Source organism: Python bivittatus, unplaced genomic scaffold (genome assembly GCF_059951505.1).
Source record: "Python bivittatus isolate LINGU-HERP-01145 unplaced genomic scaffold, Pbiv_v1 ctg000980_np1212, whole genome shotgun sequence".
NCBI classification, from domain to species: domain Eukaryota; kingdom Metazoa; phylum Chordata; class Lepidosauria; order Squamata; family Pythonidae; genus Python; species Python bivittatus.
Genome location: NW_028277125.1, coordinates 17,550,418 through 17,573,699, shown reverse-complemented (window position 1 = coordinate 17,573,699; position 23,282 = coordinate 17,550,418). Strand labels below are relative to the sequence as shown.

The 23,282-nt window shown below is 39.1% G+C and overlaps 1 long non-coding RNA gene across 7 annotated transcripts in view; it reads left to right on the top strand.

Annotated features, from left to right (window-relative positions):
- Positions 1–23,282, top strand: part of LOC103060482 (uncharacterized) — an 84,478-nt gene that overhangs the window by 13,699 nt on the left and 47,497 nt on the right. For all 7 annotated transcript variants that reach the window (XR_015794365.1, XR_015794363.1, XR_015794361.1 and 4 more), the window contains one exon: positions 7,811–7,927. This is a non-coding gene — a long non-coding RNA (uncharacterized LOC103060482). The remainder of the gene's footprint in view (positions 1–7,810; positions 7,928–23,282) is intronic.

Genomic DNA, 23,282 nt, shown 5'->3' with positions numbered 1-23,282 from the left:
ATAGGAGTATTTTAATTAATGGAACAGGAAAATAATCCTTGAAATGAGTTATTTTGTGATTTGTATTTATTTCTCCACACAATCACCACCATTCACTGCATGTTTCTGTCAGTGATAGACAAACTTATTAAAGCTATCATGAAAGAGCTGCACGCTTTTGTCTTGATGATCCTTTCTACCTTTTCCTGTGAATCAAACAGATGTCAACAAAGACATTCCTTCAATTTGGGGAAAACGTGGAAGTTGTATGGTAGATGGGATATGGTGGTGAGATCCAACTTTGCAAGTGCCTTTTTTGGTGGCTTGTGAGGTGTGAGGCTGTGTTGTTACTTTGCAGCAAACCTTCTCATGCTGCTCAACTCTGCTTGTTCATTGTTTCAAAATGTTGAGTGTTGCACTGTAGGGCTCTCAGTTGATAGTAGTGCCAAGTTCAAGGAAATCCCTGTGAATAGCACCATCTGTGTCCCTAAAACACTAAATCCATAGGCTTTCCTGCCAAAGCCTGTTTCTGATTTTTTTTTTATATGCAGGTGAAGCTTTGTGATGATATTCCATGGATTCATGCTTCATTACTGGGTCATAATAATGAGCTTGTGTTTCTTCAGTTATCATGACGTTGTGAAGCAATTCCTCAACTTCATTCTCATACCATGACAACAATTGCTGGCAAATTTCAGTTCTTGACACTTTAATCTCTGCTATCATAATACAAGGTACCCATCTTGCACAAACATTACTGAAGAACATCAGTAATGTGACCCACACATTCCTGGGAAATGCCAGGGTTGATAGCAATTTACCTTTGAGAGATTTGCCAGTTTCCTTAATCAATTCATCAAAACTTGTTTGGTCCCAGGTCATCCACTTCATTCTTTATCATACAAATCAGCTCTTCCCTGTTCACTATCTTTACATTCTTTTGGTCCAGCGAAGCATAGTACTCACATCCGCACAATTATCATCATTACAAAACCTGCATTTAGTAGTGAAGTTCAATTGAAGGGACTCCTTCAGCAGTCAAAAATTAAACTATGTTGCATTGCTTAAAGTGCACTGATGAGTACTCACTACAGGCTTGCATTGCACAAGCAACGTAACTGTTTCTCATAGCACCTTACAGGAAATGGAGTGAAATACTGCCATTAAAACTAGAGGATTTACTTTTTATTCAACCTCATTTATTACCAGCAATATTCTACTAGAAAGAGGCAGCATATCTAGATTCTGTTTCTTTGTGGCTGGGTTGGCAAATCATGCTAAGCTGTGGTCCTTAAGCCATAAATCATGAATTACAAATCACATTGTCTGTGTTTGCACTTCACAAAGGAACCACATTACAATGGTGCAAACACAGACTGTTTCATGTAACAAATGAGCTATATACTATTTGCTAAATCCAGTTTATGCAACATTAATGTAAAGATTGAAAGTCCTTACTATCTTTTTTTGGGGGGGGGGGTGGATTCTAGAAGGGTACAATAACTTCCTAGGATCGAAATTCAAACTGATCAGTCAGTCTTATGGACATGTCCTGATATGTTATCATTTAAGTCAGTGTTTCATTACCTAGGCATCTTCCTTCATCTCCCAGAATTCCCAAGCCAGCCTGGCAATGCTGAAAATTCTGGGGGTTGAAGTCTAGAAAATGTCTGCATTTCTAGTCGCTATTTAGAATGGCAGAATCATAGGAAAATCAACCTTAGGTTTTAATCTGGATCTGTTGCTTGTTTTGTAGCAAGTGAGGAGGGCTATCTGGATCCATCACAACATGTGGCTCCTGAGGTGCCATTTTGTGTTCCATGGAGAACCCTCGGGACTATGTGACTATGCCACCAAAAATTTAACTTTGAAAAAGAAAATGGCAGTCTTTCCCACTTAGACCATACCACTTTGCATTATGCCACATCCACGAATGTCCTCACTCAAATTAAAACAAAAACAAAAACATAATGCAAAACTGCCAGTGGAAAATTGTCTATCCTGGTACTAAGAGTAGTCCTGAGATTTCTCCTGTCTTAACATGCTTTCATGTTTATGCCCAAATGGCAATTCTTTGCATAGCAACAAATGTGAATAGAGTTGTCTGAATAAACATGGAGAGGTGATACGGCAGTATCACCACATGCTTCCCATTGTCTAGAGAAGTATTTCTCAACCTTGGCTATTTTAAGACATGTGGACTTCAACTCCCAGAATTCCCCAGCCAGCACGCTGGCTGGGGAATTCTGGCAGTTGAAATCTACACGTATTAAAATGGCCAAGGTTGAGAAACACTGGTCTAGACTTATTACCATGCTTTCACACAAAAGACACAAGTGTTACCTTTGACACATCCTCATTGGAAACCAATAAAATCTGAAGGTTTGTTGTTCAAAAAATAAAAGAATTTACCTTCCCATTTCAATGATTTAGCTGATGACAATATACAGTTTAGATAAGCTCCCATGTTAGTTCCAACTGCCCCCTTTCTCCCCTCAAGCAATTATATGTTCTGTGCTTTTCAAATTGCAAGCTAAGCAACTTCAATTATAAAGTTACCTTAACTTGCTTATTCTGAAAGTATATAAAGATGGTAAAGTTTGAAAGGAAAGTGGAAAAGTTGGAAGAAGGAAATCCAGGCAACTACTAAGTGGTAGCAAAATAGGCAGAAAATTCTAACTTTTTGCTTTCATTTAGTGGTTGCTCAGAGTTTTGCAGTTCACAAATTCACATATAGCAATATTAGAAATGGGTAAACCTTCACTCAGAGCCATAATGTGGTCTTCCACATTCTAATATCTTCCAGAAACATTGTCCTGTAACTCAATTTCCATAAACCTTCAGTCCAGATGACCAACAAATATGCTAGCTAAGGGATTTTGGAATTTCCTGACATTGCATGTGCAGATCAACTGCTTCCATAATAGCTATTTTGGTGTGTTGGTTGTCTCAGGACTATCAGTTGAGTTCTAGGTGTCTATGCTCCACTTTATTATAGTTGCGTGAGCTTACTTCAGGTATGAATTTTCCTAAAGTACTCCAAACAATGGCAGAGAGACAAGGGTGCTGCTCTCTCAGTCTCCATCCTTATTGTCCCCATAGGCAGGGTGACACTCTGCAGTGGGAGCTGTTATGTTTGCATAGGCTGCCTTGCATAGCTTTCCCTCTAGAAGCTTGAGAAAGCTCTCCTGACTGGGTAATGAGATCCTGGTGGATTTTCCAGGCTGTTCTGCATCAGTTGGGAATTTAGATATCTCAACAGTCAATGTTGGATGACTGCATAAATTATTAGGGTTTTTTAAAAAAAATAAAAATGGATATCTGACTCACTCTTGCAAATGAAGTGACCGGTATGCCTGGGGCCCTAAATTAGAACATATATCATTTTGCAGTTATTAATTTGGGCTGGCACCTCTCTTCTCTCACTTCTTATTTTCTGGCTGAAATTCTCACAGCTCTGCCAGTCCCATCTATCACTTGGAGACAGCTGTACCCATTGGCTTAGAAGGGATCCATTGAATACTGCTCTACATATTGTCTCAGCCCTGAGGCAAAATCTGTTACAAACATAAATCTGTTGTTGTTTTTCTCCCCCTCTTTCCATGAGCTCATTTATCACATGTAACAGGGTTTAAATTTATCCAAAATGCTCCCACAAGTAAAATTCCCCACAAGTAAAATCTGAGTCATTGTGTTCCAGTTCGACAAAAAATAAAAATAAAAGTACAACTCAGAAACCAGCAGAAATGTCATATAGGTTCCATGCAGACATATACCAATAAGTGAGGTAGGAAATTGATTAAGTAAGTAGCTACAGGAGAGATGAGCAACTCGTAGCCCAAATATTATGATATTTCTAATTTCTAGTCTTCATTTGGAACCTCACTGAAATTATATAGGCCTAGCTGGATCAGAGGCTGCCTGGGAAATCTCATGTATGCTGTCTTAATTTCAAACATGGAAGAGAGATAGGATATAAAGGCCATAACTATATAAAATGAAGCCAGTTTGGGACACTGAGTATGACTTAATGGAGAAGAGTTGTACACTCCTGCTCTAGGTGACCACCCTACATTTTCAGTCTGTTCTATTAGGAAAGTTTAAATTGCAATTTATAAAATTTTTGTTTATTCTGGAAATCTTTTTTTTTTTTTTTTACGTTTTTCATGTTTCAAGTAAATCTTGTGAGAGTCTGCTCCCATGTGAGAGTCTTAGTGATCTTTATTACGGTAACTAATTTTCATTGTTGTCCAAGCCAGAACTCAGTTTGATGGAGAAAGGGGTTTAATGTGTGCATTAAAGATGGTAAAGTACTTCCCCTAAGGAAATTATCAGGTATCTTCCCACTGAAGTACAGAAATCATCCACCCATCAGAAAGTAAGTTTCCCAATGCTACGGTGCTTCACAAAAGTGACAGAATCTGGTTTATAGATTTGATCACGTGTCTTTAAGGAAATATGTATAGGTATATGCCCAGCTTGGTAGGACTACCTTGCCAAAGGTGGTACCAAGCCAAAACCTGAACGCTAAGTAGGGTCAGACTTAGTTAGAGTTTGCAGGGGAGTCTTCCAAGGAAAAATGCTAGACAGAGATGTAAAAACAAAAATCCTAAAAATAAGAAGGTAATGGCAAACCATTTTTGTATTGTTACCAGTAAAACTACGTGAAGTCACAGGAACTGAACTTTCTTTGAAGGAGACTTTTCCCATGTGTTTGTGTGAGAGAGCATATTTTATCTGGAGATATTTTCTAGCTCATTGTTCTTGAGAGATCAGTTGCTTGCCCTTAAATTAGATCCAAAAGAAGAATGTGCATGGCTAAGTTAAAAGGCCAAGTCCCCAGGACCATGGACTAGTGGTAAAGCACATCGTTTGCATTCAGTATTGGAGTAGATGAATCAATAGTCTGATTCAACAGAGTCTTCTTATTAAAAATATTTTATTTATACTCATAAAGCATGTAAAATCTAACTATTTAAGCAATTTCTTTGTGGAATAGTAAAAACTCTATTGATTTTAAGTCAGGAATTAGTAATCCAATTCAGAATACATTTTTAAAATCCATACAAATTAAATGAAGCCACTAAAAAGGTGGCAGCCATTTGGTTTCAGGTTTTTGATTGCTGTGGTATGCCTGAGATCATCAAGAATGAGGAATAAGGATTGATAAAATGGAACAGCATGAAATGGCTAATCCCACTACCAGATGAGTCCATAGTTGGTTGAACAACCATAGGAAACATGTGGTTCTTAATTAATCTATGTCTACGTGGAGGGAGGTACACAGTGGGATCTACATCTAGTGTTGGGTTACCACAATACAAGAAGAATACTGAGAAACTGGAAGGAGTATAGAGAAGAACAACAAAGATGGTGAGAGGCTTAGAGGCTAAATCCTATGAATAATGATTAAAAGAATTGGATATGTCTAGCCTAAAGAAGAGAAGACTAAGAGGAAACTTGACAGTGGTCTTCTAATGCTTGAAGGACTGTCACAGGGAATAGGGTGTTGAATTATTCTCTGTAGTGCTCAAAGGTAGGAGAAGAACCAAAGACTTTACAGAGAGAGACCCAAATTCAAATTGAAAAGGAATTTCATGACTATGAAAGCTATTAAGGAGTAAAACAGCCTGCCTCCTGGAGTCATGGATGACAAGTCTAATAATTCCTGCTCTGAGCAGAGGGAAGACTAGAAGACCTCCAAAGTCCCTTTCAACCCTATGATTTTATGATAATGTGCTTGAGAAAAAATGACCATAGGCAAAATGAGTGGAGGAAGGCAGAAGATTTGAGAATAAATGCACTGAACTCTTGACTAGATTAGCACCTAATCAAGAACACGGGCCACGTATCAACAGGGGTATACTTATTTCACCCAAATATTTAGCCATACTGAGAGATTCAATTAAAGCTTTGGTTCATTTTTTTTCTCTGTCTCCTTATCCATCTACTCCAAACATGTTAACTGGGTTACTTGAGGGACTGTGTCTCCCTAGTTGTTTGCACCCATCCAATCCAGTCCACCAAGATGGGCATTCTTTGGGTTCCATCAGCTAAGAAATGTTGGTTGGTGGGGCTAAGAAGATATGCCTTTTCTGCCCTAGCACTTGACCTATGAAACATTCTCTCTCCGGAGATCAGTATGGCCCTGATCCTGCTGGCTTTTTGTAAGGCCCTAAAGACCTGATTCTGTGCCCAGGGCTGGGGCCCTGAGTATGTGAAAGGACCAGTCTCTTGGCTGTATTAGCACTGTTGATTGTGATGTTTTCCTTACCTGCGATGCATTTTAATTTTTGGATGCATGGTGTAATTGTTTTTAATTTTACTTGGTATTTTCACCACCTAGAGTCACTTGTTGAGATGGACTGATTATTTAAATTGATTAAATAAATAAAATTTATTTAAAGATAAAGAGGAAAGACTTATATAAAGTATATACCTTTGGCCATCATTGAGGCTGTTTTGCCACAAGGGTTAAAATATCCTCCCACAAACACCAACTCCCGTACATTTGGAACTCCTGATATCAGGACTGAAAGGAACTTTTTTGTAGCTAGACATTTTTTTAAAGAATTTCTAGTCTTTTATCTGTCATTTTCACTTTAACTCAGATGAATTCTCTAACAGTTGTCATTAAAGGGTGTTAAAAGGGTTGCTAGTTTATCCTTAATTAACTCATGAATGTGCCTTTTGCTCACATCCAAGGGTACATGTATGAGTTGTCCAAAATCAAATCAGTTATTTCTTTTTAACACCCTTTAATGATTTTATGATTGATTAAGAGTATTCACTTGGCTTGAGTGAAATGATCCTGTTATATTCACAACTGCCAAAGTAGGTGAAGAGTGTGGAATTTCCTGCCTACATCTATTCCCACCCCATCATTCATCTCTCTGTGTGAAGCAGAAATTCTATTCTGCAGGAATTAACAGAGGATTTCACACTTTGCTGGATGAGAAGATGATCTCAAGAAAGCCATTTAAAACATCAGATTAGGGGGGAAAAAAACAGGAAATTTTCTGTATTGCTAAAGATGTTATAGGAAACACACACACAAAATTCTCTTTCCAGTAGTGCAGGCTGGCTGCTCCTTTACTTAAGTTACTGACTGGAAAATAATCCATCTTCCCACATCAGCAGTGAAAGATAATTGCCTGGCAGAACTCAAACCAAAAGTTTACTAAAAAGGAATAATGCAGATGATAGGAATTTGTGTCAGGCATCAAGTTCCAAATCCATTTCAGTAGCAACTTCATTCTGTGCTTGCTTAGTATGAATTCCAATTGAATTCAGTGAGATTTCTATCTGGTATTTAATTCTATATATCAGCAGTGAAGTCATTCTAGCTGCATCTGATGTAGCCAAACATATACTCAAGAGGGAGTATTATCAGACTTGGAGAAACCCCAAGATTTGCAGAAGTAGGAAAAGAGCCAATAAATAAGTTAGGAAAACAGCCCAGCGAAGACAGAACATGCTTAGTGGCCAGAGAGGGGAAGGAAGGAAGGAAGGAAGGAAGGAAGGAAGGAAGGAAGGAAGGAAGGAAGGAAGGAAGGAAGGAAGGAAGGAAGGAAGGAAGGAAGGAAGGAAGGAAGGGAATTTTACAGAAAAGTGCTAGCTGACTGACTGCAACTCTAAAAACAATAATATCACTTGCATTTTGCTCCATTTCCAGCCTATAATACTTACAATATATTTGATTCCTCTTCTTACCCTGTTTCATAAATGTAAGTAATCAAATTCTGGAGTGAGTTGATCAGTAGCAAATGTAAAAAGATAGATTTATTTAAAATATATAAGCATACACTAAATGTCTGTTACTGTTTAATAGAGGATTCCATGATCTAACCAAAGAAGAAAAAAATGCAAGGTGTGACTGGCATCATCATTCCCAGCTAACTTCGAAAGGAGATCTTTTTCTTCTAGAAGAACTCCAAAGATGTAGCAGGTATTTTTGCAGCAAACTTTATTCTTAAAGCTAACACAGAATCCTAGAATATGTAAAGTAATGAGCATGAGAGGCACAAATTGCTTTTCCCAAGGCCTCTTTTCCTATAGCCAGTTCTAATTACAGAGGATATAAATGGAGCCCTCATTTGGCCCCAAGGCCCTTTCTCAAAGTGAGAAATCTAGCAAATTTGGAAGGCACCAGGTTAGAGGAAAAGACTTTGAACACATATATGGAATGTTTTTGTTTGGGACTTTTGTTTCTTCTAGTAACTGATTTTCAAAGTGAATTCAAAAATGTAGACTGTCACGTTCCAAATCAACTATCTTCTGATGCAGTTTGTCTCACATAGTAGAGTCATCTATCAGTATATGTATTCATTCTGATCTTTTAAAGACATTGATTCCTGCAAGGCAAGAATTTGTTTTTAAGAAGGATTGATCTTTGATCAAATTAATCAAGCTATGCCAAATTCTTTCCTGACTTGCTTTCTTTTAATTAGTTTTTTTTTCTGTCTCAGTAATCAATTAGGGCCTTGTGTTTATTCACCCTTAACAATTATTATCTCCGCCTTAGGGATTGAAATAAACAAACTTCTCTAGTACCTCCTTATAAAAGGAGTATTTTCATGGAGGCCAGTCAAAGCTATTCATTATCCAGTCTTTCAGTAAACACATCATGTTGTTCAAGTAATAATGACCCATAAAAGAAGTTGAAGCCAATCTAAAGATACCCCTTAATTATATAACATTAGACTATTAGACAGTGATTTATAGAGATCACAAATCAATTCTGGTCTATGCATAAATGCAATGGCATATTGTGTTATAACAAAAGAACCCCCATTTTATAAAAACTTCCAGTATATTCATTATTAGAACTTCTGAAAAGGCAGTATCAGCAGCCAATGTTATTATATTAAGCATAGCTGCAGGTTGAAGAATTTTGGTTTGATAGTTTGATAAGTATGAATGTAGCTCAGTAGGGAAACACTTGCTTTGAAACAGAAAGGTCCAGGTTCAATCCACAGCCTTTCCAGGGAGCATTGGAAAAATTCCTACCTGAAACTCTACAGAGCTGGCGATATTCAGTATCAACAATATTAGGATGAGGTTCTTAACAAAGGTCAACCCATAGTTTTCACTTCAGGCACAAATGACCAGGCTCAATTTTTGCTACTTTGGACACATCATGTGAAGACCCAGCTCTCTGGAGAAGGCTGTAATGCTGGGAAAGGTGGAAGGAAAGAGAAGAGGATGACCAGCAGCAAGGTGGATGGACTCAGTTACTGTGGTGATGAGTCCACCACTGGGAGGCTTGAAAGAACAGGTTAGGGCTAGATCATCATGGAGAAAATTTTTATTTATTTATTCATTTAAATTCATTTAAATATATTGACCACCCATCTCCAGTGGACTCTGGATGGTGCACAGAACTAAAAGAGACATGAAAACAATTAAAAGTATTAAATCAACACACAGCCTGGACTAACATACTCTAATAACAAAATCCAGAAAACAAAACAAGGGTCATTAAATAAGTAGCAAACATCAACTCCAGGCCTGGGACCAAAGTCAGGTTTTCAAGCTTTTTGGGACCCTAGGAGAGAGGGTGCTGCCCTTATCTCTGGGGGGATGCTGTTTCTAGAGGGTGAGGGCTACAACCGAGAAGGCATTCTTCCTAGGTCCCACAAGAGGGCAACATTTAATGGAGTGCACTGACTCTGCTGGAATGTACTGTGTGGGCAGAAACACATGGAGACAAGCAGTCTCTCAGGTATCCAGGCCCTATGCCATTCAGGGCTTTATAGGTAAGAACCAGCACCTTGAATTGTACTTGAAAGCCAACTGGCAGCCAGTGCAACTCATGTAGCAGTGGTGACACATGGGCACACTGAGAGGCACTTGTTACTGCTCACACCACTGCATTGTGAATAGCTGTAGCTTCCAGGTGGTCTTCAAGGGCAGCCCACACCACAATAATTCAATTTTGAAATGACTATCTGAAGGCCTTCTGATTGAGGAAAGGGTGCAAGATGAACCTGTGCAAAGGCCCTCCTGGCCATAGCTGCCACCTGCTCCTTGAGCAGTAGCTGTGAGTCCAGAAGGACCCCTAATCTGAACACGAATCTTGACTGGGGAAGTGCAGTCCCATCCAAGACCAAAGATGGTGATATCTCCGGCCCAGGGGATCCAAACAGCCACAGCCACTTAGTTTTGTTAGGCTTGCCCCATCTAGACCTGAACAGCCTCCAGGCACTGGATCAATACATTGACAGCTTCACCTGTGCCACTCGGGGTAGAAATGTAAAGCTGGTTATCATCAGCATACTGATGATACCATGCCCTAACCTGGCAGATTACCTCACCCAGTAGTTTCATGTAAATGTTGAACAGGAAAGGGGAGAGAATCAAGCCCTGAGGCACCCCACACATGGGGGCTGTGGATGCAGTCTCCCCCCCCCCCCCCCGCTCAACACTGACTGGAACCAACCACTGAGGAAGGAGGTGAATGACTGGAGCACAGTGCCTTCTACTTCTAACCGCCATAGCTGGTCCAGAAGATACTGTGGTTGACAGTACTGAAGGCCACTAAACACTAGGAGCACTGGGATGGATGTACCACCCCATCCCAGTTCTGCTAAAGGTCAAGAAGCACAATTAATGCTGTCTCTGTACTGTACCCTGGCCTGAAGCCAGAGTGAAATGAGTCCAGATAATCTGTTTCCTCCAAGATCCTCTGTAGCTGTTGTCCAATCAACTTTTCCACAAACTTTGCCAGAGAAGGAAAGTTGGAAATTGGCTGATAATTCTCCAACAGGGAAGGGTCCAGTAATGGGCGAACTCTTGAGGAGGGGGTGAACCACCACCTCCTTCACAGCTGGTGGGACCACATCCTCTCTCAAAGAGGCTGAAACCACCACATGAACCCATCCTGTGGTCACCTCCCAGACTGCTTTAATACCCAGAAGGGGCCAGGATCTAACAAACAGGTGGCTGGATTAACAGCCAAAAGGACCTTTTCCACTTCCTCAGGCATAACAGAATCAAACTCAGTCCAGATAACATCACAAGACTGTTCCATGAGCAAATCATTAGGACTTGCCCAGTTGGAGTCCAACTCCGAGCAAATCTGAGTGACTTTGGCTAGTGTGGGTCTTCTGGGCTGTGTGGCCGTGGTCTTGAAGTTTTGTTTCCTAACGTTTTGCCAGCACCTGTGACCGGCATCTTCAGAGTGCAGGAGCACAGACAGGAGCAGTTCTCTCTGTGCCCAGGGTGAAGTGACCCTTCTGTGGGTATTTATAAAATACTGCTCTCCCCTTTCCTGTTCAACATTTACATGAAACCACTGGGTGAGGTAATCTGCCAGGTTAGGGCATGGTATCATCAGTATTTTATAAATACCCACAGAAGGGTCACTTCACCCTGGGCACAGAGAGAACTGCTCCTGTCTGTGCTCCTGCACTCTGAAGATGCTGGTCACAGGTGCTGGCGAAACATTAGGAAACAAAACTTCAAGACCACGGCCACACAGCCCGGAAGACCCACACCAGCCATCGTATGCCGGCCGTGAAAGCCTTCGACAATACACTGAGTGACTTTGTCTGCCAGATACCATGAACATTCTTCACCATGGCCCTGGAGATGATCCTGTGGCCCAAGCCCCCCCCCCCATCGGGAGTGGGTCACCCTAAAAGGGCTGCCAGGCAGCTATTGGCAGTTGCAATAAAGGTGGAGAAATAGCAATGTTTTTCCATCCTTATTGCCACAATGTAGGCTCAAATATGGGCTCTTAGTCATCTTTGGTCAGATTTGCTCTTTGTCTTTCTCCAACGGTGCTTAGGTGTCACTTCTGGTGTTTCATCTCTGGGAGCTTTTCAGAAAACCAAGGAGTATGCCGAGATCAGCACCCAGAGAGAGGCCACATAGGAGCAATCCGGTCCAGGGCCTCCACCACATGCTTATTCTGGACTGCAGCCAAGACCTTGGCAGAAATGCCTGACAGGTCCTTAGCAAAAACCCCAAGCACACTCTGGAATCCAACAGGGTCCATTAGTCACCTGGGGCGGGCCACCTCTTTCTAACTATGTGGTTGCTAGGGAAAATGACTTAATGGCACATAATTAATCAAAATCTTAACAAAGGAAGTTTTACTATGAATAAATATAACTACTTACCATCTCTTAAACGATTAAACTATTCTGATACTTGGGCAGGGCTTGGAAATGGAATTTACTGCCTCGGAAAACAGCACCCAGAGTAGATACGGGCACAGAATCATCACTTCTTTTAGCAGGAAAATACAAAGGCCTGGGATCAGCTGAACTAGAGAAAGACAGCCTACAACGCTTTTTAAGCTCAGCGTATATTTGGCTTTTGAATGGCATGCTAGGGATGCATTCCAAAAAGTCATAGGGGTCAGGACAAAAAATAATGGGGTGGCAGTAAGACAAAAGCTAAATTTAATTTAATGTACTTAATTATAGATGACCTGATTATTCTCCATGTATTTAATAGCATTGTCCTGCCACATTAAACATTATAATCTCATAACAATTTTAGGAAGTTCTTGAGATACATCTGAAGATTTTAGGATCACATGTGGTATTTTAATGCTGGGCAGAGAAATTCTGCATCATTGTTTGTTTCTTTATTTTTTGTCAGCTCTCATTTGTTTGATGGAAGAGAATTTGCTATACAAATTATTTCAAAGGATTAGATAATTTTCGAGAAACTTTCAGGGATGAAGTGTGCTACTCTTGCGGTGAGGTGATCAAAGGATGTGTGATCAAGGGAAGTGCGTGAATGTCCTCTTTCATTTTATAATCATCTCTACCTTCCCAATTTAATCCCAAGGGAAGGTTTAATGAGGAAACTCCTTTGGTGGGCCTTTTTCAGAAGTGATGTTTGTTTGTTTTTTTCCTTAAAGCAATAGAGAATTTCTCGTAGAAATTCAGATAATTTTTTACCCAATTTCTATGCTAATTGCTTTGGGAGAGAATTTCAAAAGACCATTTTGTTATAGTTCCAGTTTGAGTGCCTCTGATTTAAATGGAAGAGTTTAATCTCACATGTGCCCAAGGAGAGAGGTGTGGTCTTATTTTTTAGCAACTAGTCAGAATGAATGAATGAATGAATGAGAGTGTGTGTGTGTGTATTTATTGCATCATAATTTAGAAATTTATCCTGAACAGCAAATGGGAAAGATACTCTTCAAATACGCTTTCACATTTGATAAAAACATATATACATTTTGTATTTGAATGTATACATTGTTGTATAAAAATGGGGGGGGGTGCAGCCTTTTGTGTTTAATTGTTGTTACATTCCAACATGCAGAAATAGTTCTCTGTTATGGACCCAAAAACCATTTTCCAAACCTGCACTACAGGTTTTGTGAAATAATGTTGAAAGTGTTATCTAATTGAAAATGAAATCTCCATTTTGTACATGTTTAAGCAAGATGGAAGGCAGTGCAGAATGAAACTCGGTGGAGTATCCTTGATAAAAGCAACAAAGGATTTTTATTTCCTGGCTTTCATTGCAGTTTAAAAAAGGCCTGTGATATTTTGAATTTCTTTTCAGTTTTACCCAGATTGCCTGCATAAAGATCTGGAAGGACACATCAAAACAATATAGCATCTTTCCAGCAATTATTAATGTTTTATCTCATGCAATTTTATGAATTATCCCTATAAAGCATGTTTTAGGGAAAGCAGCTTACCGAGATTTGAGGGCACATTAATCCAAGGGATGTTTCATTGAAATACAGAAACCACCAAATCATAACATAGCAAACCTAACTGAAATAGATTTGCTCCAATACAGCCTCGGATTTCAAGCATCTTGAACATACAAAGTTGATTGGGAATGATGGAGCAGCAATCATGGAAAGATAAAGGTTTTGGCAAACTGTTTTGCTCCCCCATTCCATCTAAAAGCTGAGGATTTCCAAGATAAATAATAATAATAAAAAACCTATTGCACCACTGCCAGTAGCCTTGCTTTTTTACTAAAGGCTCATTTAGATGAGTATTTATCATGGATGAATAGACTCTTTAAAATTCACATTAAACTCTACATTGAGATAATACCCAGGGCCAGTTGGAGGAGAAACAGACATTAATAATTTCCTTTGGACATCCAAAGGATCTGTCAGCCTCTCTTACCCTTTATCTTGAATCATTTTACACTGGTTGCCTTGATTAAGCAAAACTGCCTTAGGTCAAGGATGCACAACATTTACTGAGCTGAAAGCCAAGTCAGTTTTCAACCACAATGTTAGGATCACATTGCAAAAGAAGACAGAAATTTAAAGTGCTTTAAAAAGTGGGATGGGAGCAAAAAGATTCAATTAAATTAATTGAATGTTAGGGCTATGCCACACTTTTTAGTTGGAGGCAAAAAAGGTGCTTTAGAGCATGTGGGGTCTTGCATGTGGCACTACCTGCAGTGGCTTAAATCAACCATGTGGGGCATCCATGTGGTCCTGGGAAAAGATGCAGCGGCTTTAAGGAGTTCTAGACAGGGGTTACGTGAGCAGCCTCACTTGTCCCTAAGCATCCTTTCCCCCTCAAATCTGAAACATTGCACAGCCCTACTGAATATTAGTATTAACCTTTGTAATCAATATAATGATATCACTGTTCAGTTTTAATGCACATGGGCACACTTACAGATGTCTGTGAATAAAAAGAAGAAAAAATCTTCCATATACATTTGCTTATGGAATACACACACACACACACACACACACACGAGACACACATATAGACATTCAAACCTTTCATATTATTCTGTCCTATTTTGGCAAGTCCAGGATGGAGAAAAGAGATAACAAAACCATCACTAAAACAGGATCAGTAGCCAGGAAAGTCTCTACATCCATTTTGCTGAATTGGCACTGAGAAACCCACAGGGTAATCCAGAACTACAGGAGCCAGGCAGAAGCTCACAAAGTCATGGCCTGGAATGCTTATGAGCTGCATAGGATTAGCTGACAGCTGCTGGCAAAGTCTGCCAGGCACAGAGACAAATGCTAGGGTTCTGCAGTGTTTGGGGTTCCAAGGCAAAATGGTCTTTGGAGCATCTTAGAGCACAAATGTCTGCAAAATGTAGAACCCATCTGCAGCTGCTTCAACCGAACAGGAAAGAAGAGCTGCTTGATCCCAGAAAAAGATGCAGCTGCTTTAAGCCTCACATACACCTCCCTTTTACCCTTCAGATCCAGAGTGTTACACAACCTTATCAATTAATGAAGTAAATGGTGCCTCTGTTCCCAAGAGTTGCTACTTGCCTGAGACTTTGTATGAGTCTTAATCCTGCAAAATACATTTCTCAGGCATTCACTATGACTAGTATCCTGCAGCGTCTTGTCTGTCTGTCTGTCTGTCCATCCGTCCATCCATCCATCTATCCATCCACCTACCTACCTACCTACCTACCTACCTACCTACCTACCTATCATCTATCTATTATTAGCCACCCAACACCAGTGGACACAATGTTGGTGTTCCTAAGGTTCCTAGGGAGAATGGCAAGATAAAGTCCTTTATCTCCAGAAGCACTGCTCAGCCCAGCCTCAGCTTGATTGATCCATAAACTGTGAGTGAGTTTGTTCATCTGTGACTTGCCTTAGTAGTTGCTCTGTGTCCTCAGTAATGTCTCCTGGATTGGGGATGGAGGGCAAAGGAAGGCAGAATAATGAAAGCAGCATTATGGTATTGTGATGCAAAACCTGTCCTTTTTGTGTACATAGCCCAGTCCTCATTGCCTGAAGTTCCACAAGTGGCATATACAGCACATGTAAAGGAGGCACCGAGACAAGACAGAGAGAAGAAGCAGCATGGAGAAGGGGAATTTTCTAAGAATTTGGGGAACGATAGGGGCCTACTGTCGAACTCCATGCAGCCCTTGGGATACAGATTATATAACTATTCTTAAACATGTAGCAGAAACCTAATAAGAAAGTACATAGTAAGTGTTAATTTTTAGTGCATTATACATTTATGCTAGCTGGGTCATTCAGGATATAGACCTAATTAAACCTGTCTGCTTCTCCCCACATTGCTTAGCAACTGAGTAGAGATGAGGAAAGGTGAAACATGTTTGTCTGGTATAATGTACTGTATATACCATGTGTTCCTCTCAAAGCTACCCTAGCATGTCATCTTTTGCTCTGTTGGGCTTGCAGAAGTCGTGTGTGTGTGTGTGTGTGTGTGTACATACACACCATACACACACACACACACACACGCATATATATATATATATATATATATATATATATATATATATATATATATATTGGTGCTTTGGGTTTACTGAGCCTATTTTATTTTTGAATCAATAAGTTTTCTGATTCTTAATCCTCTGAATTCAGTTTGCTTGTTCAGATACTCTTCTTATACCTAGAACGTGTATATACATCTTTCATAGGAGGCATTTAACTATAGCCTAGCTAGCCATTTGGAAGCAATTTGCTTTCTATCAGTGTGAATCAGAATAGTTGGAAACAATGCAGAAGAAACATTCACTGCAGCACTCAGAGAAATACGGACCGAGAAAAGCTACATAAATCTTTTTATTTCCCAATATTTATTAAATAAAAATCATTGCTAGGACCTTCAGAAAACAGACAGAATGTGTAAAAGCACACAGTTCGGTTGCCCATGCTATAAGCTATATATTTGCATAGCTGATTGTAATTTAAACTGACAACTCAGATTCACCACCCACTGAAAATGCTGATGAAGCTCACATCCTCTTCTGATAACTGGTGCTAGTTTGCCTTGCTGCTATGCAGATGCCTTCAGCACCCCCAGATGGCACTTTCAGGTGCTATTCTCCCAGTGTAGAGATTAGTGGGAAATCAAGAAAAGGTTTAGGATCAAAGAGGTGGCTCTGAATTAGTGGCTTCTCAGAATTAGTCACATTGTTCCCAATTTAAAGAAAAGAGGGAGCAGCCAAAGCCATAGCTTGAAGATTTAAGTCACCAAAACTATTCTTGGTTATTTATTTTTTCTCCCTTCTTCCAAATCTGAGTTTGCAAATCTTTCCTTGACTTAAATAATAATGTTTCCCACCTCTAGAAGAGTAGTCTTGGTCATGCAGATGGAAGGAACAATGTAAAAGAAGAGAAAGACAAGAAGCTAACAAGATCAAGCTTGGGGACTTCCCTAACTTTCCAGGATGGAAGAACTTCCCAAATTGGCCCTTCCTCCCTACCCTGTTGTCTAAAAAGTTGTTGGATAGCAGTTCCTATCATCCTCCAACCAGCATGGTCAATTCATTTGGTGGTAAAATATGGTACTAAAGAATCCTATGCTAATCTGGAGTTTCAAGTTTAAATTTTATATAGACTCATTGGGCTCCTAGGTGCTGTTAATAGCAGAACAGAGTGTGTTCCAGTTGCTATTTTCAGGCTTCAAGTGAATGTGAAGGTCAAACACAATTCATAATTCCTGCTGCTAAGTAGATATGCATATGCAATATAAATATAATACTTACTGATATGAGACAATTTGCAGCCATATCCCTATGGCTAAACAATTGATTCATGCCGTTATTTCATTTGGTATCTCAAGATTATGTGGTGATTCCTAAAGCATTAAAGCAAGATACAGCCTGCAGCCAGATTCTAGCTACTGGAAATTCTGGCTACCTAGCTATCTAATCAGCACATTGTGGAAGAATCTTTTAGTCTCGAAGCACTAATGCATTTTCTGGAAATCGCTTTTTAGTTCTTGGCAGCTATTAAGCCTAAACACGAGGGTTAAAATATACTGTATGTGAAGAAGCATTTGCAACCCTTCCCCATATCTCCCTGACCCTGGGTCTCTGTGAACATTTGCACAACTGAATCCTGCTGGGGTGGAGGGAAGTTTGTAAGTGTGGTTGTCTAAATGCCGTTGGTAAATGACAAGATACTGGAGTAATGTGATTGCATTAGCCGGTCCCTCCTGTAAAGAGCTGGGAACATTTGAGGCAGAACTTACATGAATGGCTTCACAACCCATGTTTATATACAACCTTGTACATGCAAGCTAAAATGTATGTGAGGGATTTCTCTCTCTCTCTCTCTCTGTCTGTCTGTCTGTCTGTCTGTCTTGTGTCCCATAAGAGTACTACCCATCTCTTTCTCATTGTTGATTTTCTTCCTTAATATGTTTTTGATCAATTCATTACTTTCTCCTGTTTAATCCATATCTAGCTTTTTCTCAAGCCTGGTTACAACATTTGTAACTTGTGCAAGCACAAAACATTGCAAAATTGATCTATCAACTATAAGGCTATTTTATGGTCATGTTCATTCTCTTTCTGACTTGCTGACACTCACTCACACATTACATACTTCCTTTTCTCTTAATAAACGTATTGCGTGAAATTCATAGAAGTGTAATAGAAGAAAACAGATGCAATATGGTTTTATTCAAGTTAGGATTTCTTTGACAATATTTATGTGGGACTTGGCATATCTTCTGTGCTTTGGCTAGTCTTTTTGAGTGATCCGTAATGTGCATTTTGAGTCCCCTGCCATTCGTCATCATCCATAAGCTTCAAGGTTTTTTTTTCCCCACTCTTACAAATGAGTAAAATTTTTGTAGATGAATAATGCCTTGAAAGATATCTGTAATTTGACATGTGATTAATGGCTTTGTTCACTTTCCTGAGTCTTCCATATTCTGTATGCATACATGCATATGTGTGTGTATGTATATGTGTGTATTATTTTCTCATTGACAGTGGATAGTTATAAGCATGACTGATAAAATTACAGTTATCATCTTGACAACTATCAATCAGTCTAAAAATGTGTGAGGTAGACTAACTGTGCATTATAGGAAGAAATTTAAGCCCTGTATAGGGAGAGAATTAACTTCATTTCACTTGTACCAGAAACCCCACACAAATTTCTGTTTGAACCCCTCTCTATATTTTAAGAGTTCTTCTTGGCTTGAGGCCAGGATATCTCAAGGACACATTCATAATTCATACTCAAAGAGTTAAATGAAATTTCATCTTCAGGTCTCTTCTGATGTGTGATTGGTGGCTCAATCTGTGGAAGCAACATAATATAGAATACTGTCTCTGAGGTGACCCACCTGACAATGATATATTTTGGAATTAAGTAGAGTTTTTTAAAAAAAATATTTCCCAGACTTTCTAATCCTTCCTGTTTGTTTTTATTTATGCTAATTGTGGACATTTATTGTTTTTTTTAATATTCTATTGTATTTTATTGTGGTTTTTTTGGTAATTGTTATTGTATTATTCTAATTTAGCAGTTAATAGGAAGAGTAGACAAGGGTTTGCTAGTGGATTTCAATAGGAAGAAGAGTCAAAGGGGAGGGGAGAGGGAATAGAGAAGCTGTGTGTTCTGAGGCTCTGTATATTAAGCTTTGGGATGTGAAAATACATCTCAAGAGCTGCTGATTGACATTGTGTGTAAGAGAGACTGATTTCTAGTGAGTAAACAAGAACTCTAGGGGAAAAAAATACAAGGCAGCTAGAGGAAGGAAGGAAGGAAGGAAGGAAGGAAGGAAGGAAGGAAGGAAGGAAGGAAGGAAGGAAGGAAGGAAGGAAGGAAGGGAGACTTATAATTTACCAGTGGAGTTCAGTGGAGGAATTTAAGGGAGCAGCCTTATGAATTTTTCCTCTAAGTGAACAGTACATACTTGGTCTCCGAACAGCACAAGAAGATGTAAAAGTCTTCCTCAGGTGGAATTTAAACAGAACTGAGGATGAAAGGAGAGAAGCATACAGTCATGACTTACAGTGCTTATGGTGTATCGTGTTGCTCCTTGAGAGTAGCTAGCAATCGCTAACATCTAGCATTCCTTAAAGAAAACAGTCACAGTATGAGAAGAAGTGGTGATACTGCAGCTGATAAGAGAGAATAAATATTTGTTTGATGAAAGGAAGGAAGCACTAGAGCAGAAACCAATAGAGGAAGCAACTTTAAAGAAGAGAAGTGAAGAACAAGTTTAGTAGATAGTTGCCTATCCAAAAAAAAAAAAAAAAAAAGATCTAGAAGTCATTCTGCATGCTGAGCCAGAAATAACTTTCAGGCCTCTGCAAAAGAAACAAGCCCTGAGACTTCAGGAGATACTTTCGAGCAGAAGGCAGAAAGTGTCAGCGCTTCACGCTGGCTATGACAGTCTTTCTTTAGGAATATGCAAACATGTACTCATGAAGGATGAGGCTCAGACAGATAAGCTCCTTTTGCTGAAGATGCAAAAGAAACTCTTATAACACTGAAGATCAGCTACTACTGAATCTAGGAAACTAGCTGTTTTTATATTGCTGACTGGTCCCATTAGTTTGTGAAGTATATCTGCCAGAACAATTTCTATGACTTTATAAAGTCCATTTTTTAAATTATTCCTTGCAGCTAATCCATGTGGGGATTTTAAGTAATGTTTATTCGGTCAATGACCAGCAATCCATGTGGGGATAAAATACTGCAAAGAACAACAGCAACTGGATCGTTATAGATAACCCTTAGTTAAGAAAGTGGAAGAAGCAGCAAAATTGGGGGGAAGTGCTCATATAATGATACTATTCTTGACTTGAAGGAAAGCCTATGCACAAATCTGAACTTCAGAAAAGTGGGTTTTATTGAATGTATGTTAATTATGAGAATTATGTTAAGCAGAAGTCTATTGCAGGAGAAGTTAATGGGTAAAGTGCTCAGGGTGACTGTAAGTTCTTTAAAAAGAAGATTATAAAAGCACACTGCAAAGAGTTCTAATAAGGAAAACATGAAGGACAGAAGAAACTAGTCAGGTGCACAAAAAAAGTTAGTGTAGATCTGAAAATAAAACAGGATAGATATAGGAGATAGAAAGAGAACAGGTCAACTGTGGTCATCCATAAAGGGGGAAGGGGAAAAAATGATATACATTGTGATATCATCATGCAAATAACATTATTTATATAATAACCAACACATATTATATAATGTCACCATTTGCACAACAAAGTATTGATGTACATGTGATTTTGATGCAATCATGGCTTAGTACATACTATATATTGCTGAGGTAACCCAAGAAGACTACATAAATGTTCTTAGTATTGTGGAGATAGTGTCAGGAAAATTAAGATTAAGAATGTGCTGAAGGAGTCAAGGGATGTTAAGAACAATAGAAAGGTTCTAAAGAAATCTTCTTTAGATATGCTTAAAATAAAAAGAAAGCAATTACATCAGTTGATCAATGAAGATAGCCAAATGCTAACAAATGGCAAAGAAAATATAGGGCTCCATGAAGAAGGTATGTATTCCTTCAGGAGTTTGTGAAGAACAGGATAAAAGGGGCAGGACTGAAGTTTGAGATTAATATAAACATAGAAAATACTTCTTTATTTTGAATGAAATAAAATCTCCAAGGTAGGATTAATTGCACCTAGGGGAAGGAATCAACTAATAGTATCGCCAGAACTTTATGTGATGCTTTTGAGAAATGTTGGAGAACTGCAAGGTGACTAGAAGAGAGCAAAAAAGGAAAATCTAGAAAGCTATACATTGAAAAGATTGTTTTCCAAGTGTTTACGCATTAGTATGATAATTACTAAAATCAGCCAGGCTACCCTTATCTTTTTTCTTTTTCTTTTAATCAGGCAAATTTCTTAATAGATTTTAAGAATACTGTAAATTTCATATATCTTGACTTCAGCAAATCATTTGACATAGTACTCCGTGACATTCTGATTAACAAGTTAGTGAAGTGTGGCGTATATGGCAGAACAATGAACTGGATATTTAACTGGCTTGAAGGTCATACTCATCAATGATTCCTCATCAAATTATTATAAAATGGGTTGCCAATTTGTTCAGCCTTATTGTCCTGTAATCTTTAATACTTTTATCGATGATTGAATGAAAAGTTGTAGGGACTGCTTACAGAATTTGCAGATGACATAAAACTAGATGAGACAGCTAATTCCCTAGAAAACAGAAATAATAATAATATTAATATAATGATAATATTAATAATAATAAATGATTAAACCTGTATGCTGCCTGACTCTCAATGACTTTGGGCAGCTCACAAAATAAAAAACAAAAAACAAAATCAATAAAACATTTTTAAAAAAAGATAAAAGTGGCAAGCATAATGAAGAACCAGGTCTTCACCATTCTTCTAAAGAACAGTAGAGTGGTGGCCAGCCTGATCTCAGGGGGAACCTCATTCCAGGGGGCAGGTCTGCCACAGAAAATGGGCACTTCTGGGGCCCTGAGAGATGACATTGTTTAATTGAAGGAACCTGGAGCATGCCAACCCTGCAGAATTGAATTGGCCAGGCGGATGTTATGGGAGACAAGCAATCCCTCACGTAACCAGGCCCTATGTCATGTAGGGCTCATAGATAACAACTAGCACCTTGAATTGCACCCAAAAGCAAACTAGCAACCAGTGCAGCTCACAAAACAGAGGTGTTACATGAGCTTACTAAGGCATTCCCATTATTGCTTGTGCAACCGCTTTCTGGGTGGTCTTCATTGCAGTAGTCAAGCCACAAGGTGACTAGGGTATGAGTATGTGAAGGACCCCCTGATCTCAAAAAGGGTGCAACTGGTACACCACCCCAACTGGAAGTGGCACCCCATCCAAGGTCAAGATAGAATATCCCCAAATCTGAGTGGTCTATCCGGTCTTGGTAGAATTGAGTTGGAGATAGTTCCTTCCCATCCGAACCCACCCAGCCTCCAGGCCCTAGGACAGAACCTTGACAATCTCACTTAGCTGGCCAGGGGTCAAAAGATATAATTGGGTATCATGAGCATACTGATAATACTGAACGCCAAACCACCAGATAACCTCGCCTAGCAGTTTCATGTATATGTTGAAAAGGAGGGGAGAAAGAATAGAACCCTGAAGCACCCCACATAGGAGGCCTAGGGAGTGATCTCCCCACCCCCACTCCAACACCAATATACATAATTCTTTTGAGAAAACACTTCCATTGATGTATGTTAACTGGTTATGATGACTTGGCCCTGAGAGCTCACTTAATGCCTAAACTGGGTTCAATTAATCTGTACGAAGAATGTGCCCCTTTGTCTGAAAATTACAGAGTTTCTTCAGGGCATTAACAATTGTGTGTATTCTAGGCTATTCCATATCTTTATAAAATGTTTGCTAGATCTGGGTGAATAGTTCATATATCTGATGAGATTTTAAATATCTCTTGATCTGGACTCTATTTTGAAGGGGAAAAATGAGTTTTGGAAATGCATAAATCTTATTGCCATAAGCGATACATGACTGAAAGAATCTAAACTCAACTATCAACCTGCATCAGAAATCAAATGCTAATGAAAAGTAATGAAAACCAATTTGTAATTTACA